The following is a 9566-nucleotide window of genomic DNA, read 5'->3' as shown; positions in this document are numbered from 1 at the left end:
CGTCATTAAGAAGGTCGAAGCTATACAGTAAACCTGAAATGTAGCATCGGAATCTATAACTAGTGTCACAGGAATGGTTCAAAACATAGACAGTAGGAAGATTCAGTCTACATGTACTAAAGTCGGTATTGTGCCTTTTGTATTTATTTCCGATGCAATTTCTGTGTTTCATCGTCAATAAGAAGGTCAGAGAGATATAGTAAACCTGAAGTGAAGCATCGGAATCTATAACTAGTGTCACAGGAATGGTTCAAACATAGACAGTAAGAAGAGTCAGTCTTCTTGTACTTAAGTCGGCATTGTGCCTATTCTATTTAATTCCGATGCAATTTCTGTGTTTCATCGTCAATAAGAGGGTCAGAGGGATACAGTAAACCTGAAGTGAAGCATCGAAATCTTCAACTAGTGTCACAGGGTTGGTTCAAAGCATAGTCAGTAAGAAGAGTCAGTCTTCTTGTACTTAAGTCGGCAATGTGCCTTTTGTATTTAATTTCGATGCAATTTCTGCGTTTCATCGTCAATAAAAATGTCCAAGAGATACAGTAAACCTGAAGTGGAGCATCGGAATCTATAACTAGTGTCACAGGAATGGTTCAAACATAGACAGTAAGAAGAGTCAGTCTTCTTGTACTTAAGTCGGCATTGTGCCTATTCTATTTAATTCCGATGCAATTTCTGTGTTTCATCGTCAATAAGAGGGTCAGAGGGATACAGTAAACCTGAAGTGAGGCATCGGAATCTATAACTAGTGTCACAGGAATGGTTCAAATCATAGACCGTAGGAAGAGTCAGTCTTCTTGTACTTAAGTCCGCATTGGGCTTTTTCTATTTAATTCAGATGCAATTTCTGTGTTTCGTCGCCAATAAGAAGACCCAAAGGATACAGTAACCCTGAAGTGAAGCATCGGAATCCAAAACTAATGTCACAGGAATGGTTTAAATCATAGACAGTGAGAAGAGTCAGTCTTCTTATACTTAAGTAGGCATTGTACCTTTTGTATTTAGTTCCGATGCAATTTCTGTGGTTCATCGTCAATAAGAAGGTCCTAGGGATACAGTAAACCAGAAGTGAAGCATCGGAATATACAACTAGTGTCACAGGAATGGGTCAAAGCATAGTCAGTAAGAAGAGTTAGTCTTCTTGTACTTAAGTAGGCATTGTACCTTTTGTATTTAATTCCGATGCAATTACTGTGTTTCATCGTCAATAAGAAGGTCCAAGGGATACAGTAAACCTGAAGTGAAGCATCGGAATCAATAACTAGTGTTACAGGAATGGATCAAGATATGGTCAGTAAGAAGAGTCAGTCTTCTTGTACCTAAGTCGGCATTGTGCGTTTTCTATTTCTTTCAGATGCAATTTCTGTGTTTCATCGTCAAAAAGAAGGTCGGAGGGATACAGTAAACCTGAAGTGAAGCATCGGAATCTATAACTAGTGTCACAGGAATGGTTCAAAACATAGACAGTAAGAAGAGTCAGCTTTCTTGCACTTAAGTCGGCATTGTGCCTTTTGTATTTAATTCCGATGCAGTTTCTGTGTTTCATAGTCAATAAGAAGGTCGGAGGGATACAGTTAACCTGAAGTGAAGCATCGGAATCTATAACTAGTGTCACAGGAATGGTTCAAAACAGTCAGAAAGAAGAGTCAGTCTTCTTGTACTTAAGTCGGCATTGTGCCTTTTCTATTTAATTCCGATGAAATTTCTGTGTTTCATCGTCAATAAGAAGGTCAGAGGGATTCAGTGAACCTGAGGTGAAGCATCGGAATCTAGAACTAGTGTCACAGGAATGGTTCAAAACATAGACAGTAAGAAGAGTCAGTCTTCTTGTACTTAAGTCGCCATTGTGCCTTTTCTAATTAATTCCGATGCAATTTGTGTGATTCGTCGCCAATAAGAAGGTCCAAAGGATACAGTAAACCTGAAGTGAAGCATTGGAATCCATAAATAATGTCACAGGAATGGTTCAAAACATAGACAGTAGGAAGAGTCAGTCATCTTATACATAAATCGGCATTGCCTTTTGTATTTAGTTCCGATGCAATTTCTGTGTTTCATCGTCAATAAGAAGGTCCTAGGGATGCAGTAAACCTGAAGTGAAGCATGGAAATATACAACTAGTGTCACAGGAATGGTTCAAAACATAGTCAGTAAGAAGAGTCAGTCTTCTTGTACTTAAGTAGGCATTGTCCCTTTTGTATTTAATTCCGATGCAATTGCTGTGTTTCATCGTCAATAAGAAGGTCCAAGGGATACAGTAAACCTGAAGTGAAGCATCGGAATCTATAACTAGTGTCACAGGAATGGATCAAGATATAGGCAGTAAGAAGAGTCAGTCTTCCTGTATTTAAGTCGGCATTGTGCCTTTTCTATTTAATTCCGATGCAATTTCTGTGTTTCATCGTCAAAAAGAAGGTCAGAGGGATACAGTAAACCTGAAGTGAAGCATCGGAATCTATAACTAGTTACACAGGAATGGTTCAAAACATAGACAATAGGAAGAGTCAGTCTTCTTGTACTTAAGTTGGCATTGTGCCTTTTGTACTTAATTCCGATGCACTATCTGTGTTTCATCGTCATTAAGAAGGTCCAAGGGATACAGTAAACCAGATATGAAACATCGGAATCTATAGCTAGTGTCACGGGAATGGTTCATAACTTAGACAGTAGGAAGATTCAGTCTACATGTACTTCAGTCCGTATTGTGCCTTTTGTATTTATTTCCGATGCAATTTCTGTGTTTCATCGTCAATAAGATGGTCAGAGGGATACAGTAAACCTGAAGTGAAGCATCGGAATCTATAACTACTGTCACAGGAATGGTTCAAAGCATAGTCGGTAAGAAGAGTCAATCTTCTTGTACTTAAGTCGGCATTGTGCCATTTCTATTTAATTCCGATGCATCTTCTGTGTTTCATCGTCAATAAGAAGGTCCAAGAGATACAGTAAACCTGAAGTGGAGCATCGGAATCTATAACTAGTGTCACCGGAATGGTTCAAAACATAGACAGTAAGAAGAGTCAGTCTTCTTGTACTTAAGTCAGCATTGTGCTCTTTTCAATTTAATTCCGATGCAATTTCTGTGTTTCATCGTCAATAAGAAGGTCCAAGGGATACAGTAAACCTAAAGAGAAGCATCGGAACCTATAACTAGTGTCACAGGAATGGTTCAAAACATAGACAGTTGGAAGAGTCGGTCTTCTTGTACTTAAGACGTCATTGTGCCTTTTCTATTTAATTCCGATGCAATATCGATGTTTCATCGTTAATAAGAAGGTCAGAGGGATACAGTAAACATGAAGTGAAGCATCGGAATCCACAACTAGTATGACTGGATAGGTTCAAATCATAGTCAGTAAGAAGAGTCAGTCTTCTTGTACTTAAGTCGGCATTGTGCCTTTTGTATTTAATTCCGATGCAATTTCTGTGTTTCATCGTCAATAATAAGATCCAAGGGATCCAGTAAACCTGATGTGAAGCATCGGAATCTATAACTAGTGTTACAGGAATGGATCAAGATATAGTCACTATGAAGAGTCAGTCTTCTTGTACATAAGTCGGCATTGTGCCTTTTGTATTCAATTCCGATGCAATTTCTGTGTTTCATTGTCAATAAGAAGGTCCAAGGGATACAGTAAACCTAAAGAGAAGCATCGGAATCCATAACTAGTGTCAGAGGAATGGTTCAAAACATAGACAGTAGGAAGAGGCAGTCTTCTTGTACATAAGTCGGCATTGTGCATTTGCTATTTAATTCCGATGCAATTTCTGTGTTTCGTCATCAATAAGAAGGTCCAAGGGATACAGTAAACCTGAAGTGAAGCATCGGAATCTATAACTAGCGTCACAGGAATGGTTCAAAACATAGACAGTAGGAAGAGTCAGTCTTCTTGTACTTAAGTCGGCATGGTGCCTTTTGTATTTAATTCCGATGCAATGTATGTGTATCATCGTTAAAAAGAAGGTCCAAGGGATACAGTAAACCTGAAGTGAAGCATCCGAATCTACAACTAGTGTCACAGGAGTGGTTAAAAACATAGTCATTAAGAAGAGTCAGTCTTCATGTACTTAAGTCGGCATTGTGCCTTTTCTATTTAATTCCGATGCAATTTCTGTGTTTCATCGTCAAAAAGAAGGTCAGAGGGATACAGTAACCCTGAAGTGAAGCATCGGAATCTATAACTAGTGTCACAGGAATGGTTCAAAACATACACAATAGGAAGAGTCAGCCTTCTTGTACTTTAGTCGGCATTGTGCCTTTACTATTTAATTCCGATGCAATTTCTGTGTTTCATCGTCAATAAGAAGGTCAGAGGGATTCAGTGAAACTGAGGTGAAGCATCGGAATCTATAACTAGTGTCACAGGAATGGTTCAAGATATAGTCAGTAAGAAGAGTCAGTCTTCATGTACTTAAGACGGCATTGTGCCTTTTCTATTTAATTCCGATGCAATTTCTGTGTTTCATCGTCAATAAGAAGGTCAGAGGGATTCAGTGAAACTGAGGTGAAGCATCGGAATCTATAACTAGTGTCACAGGAATGGTTCAAAACATAGACAGTAAGAAGAGTCAGTCTTCTTGTACTTAAGTATGCATTGTGCCTTTTCTAATTATTTCCGATGCAATTTCTGTGTTTCGTCACCAATAAGAAGGTCCAAAGGATACAGTAAACCTGAAGTGAAGCATTGGAATCCATAAATAATGTCACAGGAATGGTTAAAAACATAGACAGTAGGAAGAGTCAGTCATCTTATACATAAGTCGGCATTGTGCCTTTTGTATTTAGTTCCGATGCAATTTCTGTGTTTCATCGTCAATAAGAAGGTCCTAGGGATGCAGTAAACTTGAAGTGAAGCATCGAAATATACAACTAGTGTCACAGGAATGGTTCAAAACATAGTCAGTAAGAAGAGTCAGTCTTCTTGTACTTAAGTAGGCATTGTCCCTTTTGTATTTCATTCCGATGCAATTGCTGTGTTTTATCGTCAATAAGAAGGTCCAAGGGATACAGTAAACCTGAAGTGAAGCATCGGAATCTATAACTAGTGTCACAGGAATGGATCAAGATATAGTCAGTAAGAAGAGTCAGTCTTCCTGTACTTAAGTCGGCATTGTGCCTTTTCTATTTAATTCCGATGCAATTTCTGTGTTTCATCGTCAAAAAGAAGGTCAGACGGATACAGTAACCCTGAAGTGAAGCATCGGAATCTATAACTAGTGTCACAGGAATGGTTCAAAACATACACAATAGGAAGAGTCAGTCTTCTTGTACTTAAGTTGGCATTGGGCCTTTTGTATTTAATTCCGATGCACTATCTGTGTTTCATCGTCATTAAGAAGGTCCAAGGGATACAGTAAACCCGATATGAAGCATCGGAATCTATAACTAGTGTCATGGGAATGGTTCTTAACTTAGACAGTAGGAAGATTCAGTCTACATGTACTTCAGTCCGTATTGTGCCTTTTGTATTTATTTCCGATGATATTTCTGTGTCCATCGTCAATAAGAAGGTCAGAAGGATACAGTAAAAATGAAGTGAAGCTTCGGAATCTATAACTAGTGTCACAGGAATGGTTCAAATCATAGTCGGCAAGAAGAGTCAGTCTTCTTGTACTTAAGTCGGCATTGTGCCCTTTTCAATTTAATTCCGATGCAATTACTGTGTTTAATCGACAATAAGAAGGTCAGAGGGATAAAGTAAACCTGAAGGGAAGCATCGGAATCTCCAAATAGTGTCACAGGAATGGTTCAACACATAGTCAGTAAGAAGAGTCAGTCTTCTTGTACTTAAGTCGGCATTGTGCCTTTTGTATTTAATTCCGGTGCAATTTCTGTGTTTCATCGTCAATAAGAGGGCCCAAGGGATACAGTAAACCTGAAGTGAAGCATCGGAATCTGTAACTAGCGTCACAGGAATGGTTCAAAACATAGACACTAAGAAGAGTCAGTCTGCTTGTACATAAGACGGCATTGTGCCTTTTCTATTTAATTCCGATGCAATTTCTGTGTTTCATCGTCAATAAGAAGGTCAGAGGGATACAGTGAACCTGAGGTGAAGCATCGGAATCTATAACTAGTGTCACAGGAATGGTTCAAAACATAGACAATTGGAAGAGTCGATCTTGTTGTACTTAAGTCGGCATTGTGCCTTTTCTATTTAATTCCGATGCAATAACGGTGTTTCATCGTTAATAAGAAGGTCAGAGGGATACAGTAAACATGAAGTGAAGCATCGGAAACTACAACTAGTATCACTGGAATGGTTCAAATCATAGTCAGTAAGGAGAGTCTGTCTTCTTGTACATAAGTCGGCATTGTGCCTTTTGTATTTAATTCCAATGCAATGTATGTGTATCATCGTTAATAAGAAGGTCCAAGGTATAGAGTAAACCTGGAGTGAAGCATCGGAATCTATAACTAGTGTCACAGGAATGGTTCAAATCATAGACAGTAAGAAGAGTCAGCCATCTTACACTTAAGTCGGCATTGTGCCTTTTGTATTTAATTCCGATGCAATTTCTGTGTTTCATCGTCACTAAGAAGGTCCAAGGGATACAGTAAACCTGAAGTGAAGCATCCGAAACTACAACTAGTGTCACAGGAGTGGTTAAAAACATAGTCATTAAGAAGAGTCAGTCTTCATGTACTTAAGTCGGCATTGTGCCTTTTCTATTTAATTCCGATGCAATTTCTGTGTTTCATCGTCAAAAAGAAGGTCAGAGGGATACAGTAACCCTGAAGTGAAGCATCGGAATCTATAACTAGTGTCACAGGAATGGTTCAAAACATACACAATAGGAAGAGTCAGCCTTCTTGTACTTAAGTCGGCATTGTGCCTTTAGTATTTAATTCCGATGCAATTTCTGTGTTTCATCGTCAATAAGAAGGTCAGAGGGATTCAGTGAAACTGAGGTGAAGCATCGGTATCTATAATTAGTGTCACAGGAATGGTTCAAGATATAGTCAGTAAGAAGAGTCAGTCTTCATGTACTTAAGACGGCATTGTGCCTTTTCTATTTAATTCCGATGCAATTTCTGTGTTTCACCGTCAATAAGAGTGTCAGAGGGATACAGTGAACATGAAGTGAAGCATCGGAATTTATAACTAGTGTCACCGGAATGGTTCAAAACAGAGTCAGTATGAAGAGTCTGTCTTTTTGTCCTTAAGTCGGCATTGTGCCTTTTGTATTTAATTCCGATGCATTTTCTGTGTTTCATCATCAATAAGAAGGTCAGAGGGATACAGTAAACCTGAAGTGAAGCATCGGAATCAATAACTTGTGTCACAGGAATGGTTCTAAGCAGTCAGTAAGAAGAGTCAGTCTTCTTGTATTTAAGTCGGCATTGTGCCTTTTGTATTTAATTCCGATGCTATTGCTGTGTTTCATCGTCAATAAGAAGGTCCTAGGAATACAGTGAACCTGAAAAGAAGCATCGAAATCTACAACTAGTGTCACAGGAATGGTTCAAAGCATAGTCAGTAAGAACAGTCAGTCTTCTTGTTCTTCAGTAGGCATTGTACCTTTTGTATTTAATTCCGATGCAATCTCTGTGTTTCATCGTCAATAAGAAGGTCCAAGGGATACAGTAAACCTGAAGTGAAGCATCGGAATCTATAACTAGTGTCACAGGGATGGATCAAGATATGGTCAGTAAGAAGAGTCAGTCTTCTTGTACTTAAGTCGGCATTGTGCCTTTTCTATTCATTTCCGATGCAATTTCTGTGTTTCATCGTCAAAAAGAAGGTCAGAGGGATACAGTAAACCTGAAGTGAAGCATCGGAATCTATAACTAGTGTCACAGGAAAGGTTCAAAACATAGATAGTACGAAGAGTCAGTCTTCTTGTACTTAAGCCGGCATTGTGCCTTTTCTATTTAATTCCGATGCAATTTCTGTGTTTCATCGTCAATAAGAGGGTTAGAGGGATACAGTGAACATGAAGTGAAGCATCGGAATATATAACTAGTGTCACTTGAATGGTTCAAAGCATAGTAAGTAAGAAGAGTTAGTCATCTTGTCCTTAAATCGGCATTGTGCCATTTGTATTTAATTCCGATGCAATTTCTGTGTTTCATCGTTAATAAGAAGGTCGAAGGTATACAGTAAAAATGAAGTGAAGCATCGGAATCCATAACTAGTGTCACAGCAATGGTTCAAAACATAGTCAGTAACAAGAGTCAGTCTTCATGTACCTAAGTCGGCATTATGCCTTTTCTATTTAATTCCGTTGCAATTTCGGTGTTTCATCGTCATTAAGAAGGTCCAAATGATAAAGTATACCTGGTGTGAAGCATCGGAATCTATAACTAGTGTCACAGGAATGGTTCAAAACATAGACAGTAAGAAGAGTCAGTCTTCTTGCACTTAAGTCGGCATTGTGCTTTTTTCATTTAATTCCGATGCATTTTCTGTGTTTCATCGTCAATAAGAAGGTCAGAGGGATACAGTAAACCTGAAGTGATGCATCGGAGTCTATAACTAGTGACACAGGAATGGTTCAAAGCATAGGCAGTAAGAAGATTCAGTCTTCTTGTCCTTAAGTCGGCATTGTGCCTTTTGTATTTAATTCCGCTGCAGTTTCTGTGTTTCATAGTCAATAAGAAGGTCGGAGGGATAGAGTAAACCTGAAGTGAAGCATCGGAATCTATAACTAGTGTCACAGGAATGGTTCAAAACAGTCAGAAAGAAGAGTCAGTCTTCTTGTTCTTAAGTCGGCATTGTGCCTTTTCTAATTAATTCCGATGCAATTTGTGTGATTCGTCGCCAATAAGAAGGTCCAAAGGATACAGTAAACCTGAAGTGAAGCATTGGAATCCATAAATAATGTCACAGGAATGGTTCAAAACATAGACAGTAGGAAGAGTCCGTCATCTTATACATAAATCGGCATTGCCTTTTGTATTTAGTTCCGATGCAATTTCTGTGTTTCATCGACAATAAGAAGGTCCTAGGGATGCAGTAAACCTGAAGTGAAGCATGGAAATATACAACTAGTGTCACAGGAATGGTTCAAAACATAGTCAGTAAGAAGAGTCAGTCTTCTTGTACTTAAGTAGGCATTGTCCCTTTTGTATTTAATTCCGATGCAATTGCTGTATTTCATCGTCAATAAGAAGGTCCAAGGGATACAGTAAACCTGAAGTGAAGCATCGGAATCTATAACTAGTGTCACAGGAATGGATCAAGATATAGTCAGTAAGAAGAGTCAGTCTTCCTGTACTGAAGTCGGCATTGTGCCTTTTCTATTTAATTCCGATGCAATTTCTGTGTTTCATCGTCAAAAAGAAGGTCAGAGGGATACAGTAAACCTGAAGTGAAGCATCGGAATCTATAACTAGTTACACAGGAATGGTTCAAAACATAGACAATAGGAAGAGTCAGTCTTCTTGTACTTAAGTTGGCATTGTGCCTTTTGTACTTAATTCCGATGCACTATCTGTGTTTCATCGTCATTAAGAAGGTCCAAGGGATACAGTAAACCTGATATGAAGCATCGGAATCTATAGCTAGTGTCACGGGAATGGTTCATAACTTAGACAGTAGGAAGATTCAGTCTACATGTAC

The sequence above is a fragment of the Schistocerca serialis genome, chromosome 7, assembly GCF_023864345.2.
Source record: "Schistocerca serialis cubense isolate TAMUIC-IGC-003099 chromosome 7, iqSchSeri2.2, whole genome shotgun sequence".
In the NCBI taxonomy this organism is placed as follows: Eukaryota; Metazoa; Arthropoda; class Insecta; order Orthoptera; family Acrididae; genus Schistocerca; species Schistocerca serialis.
Note: the sequence above shows the minus strand (reverse complement) of the source record.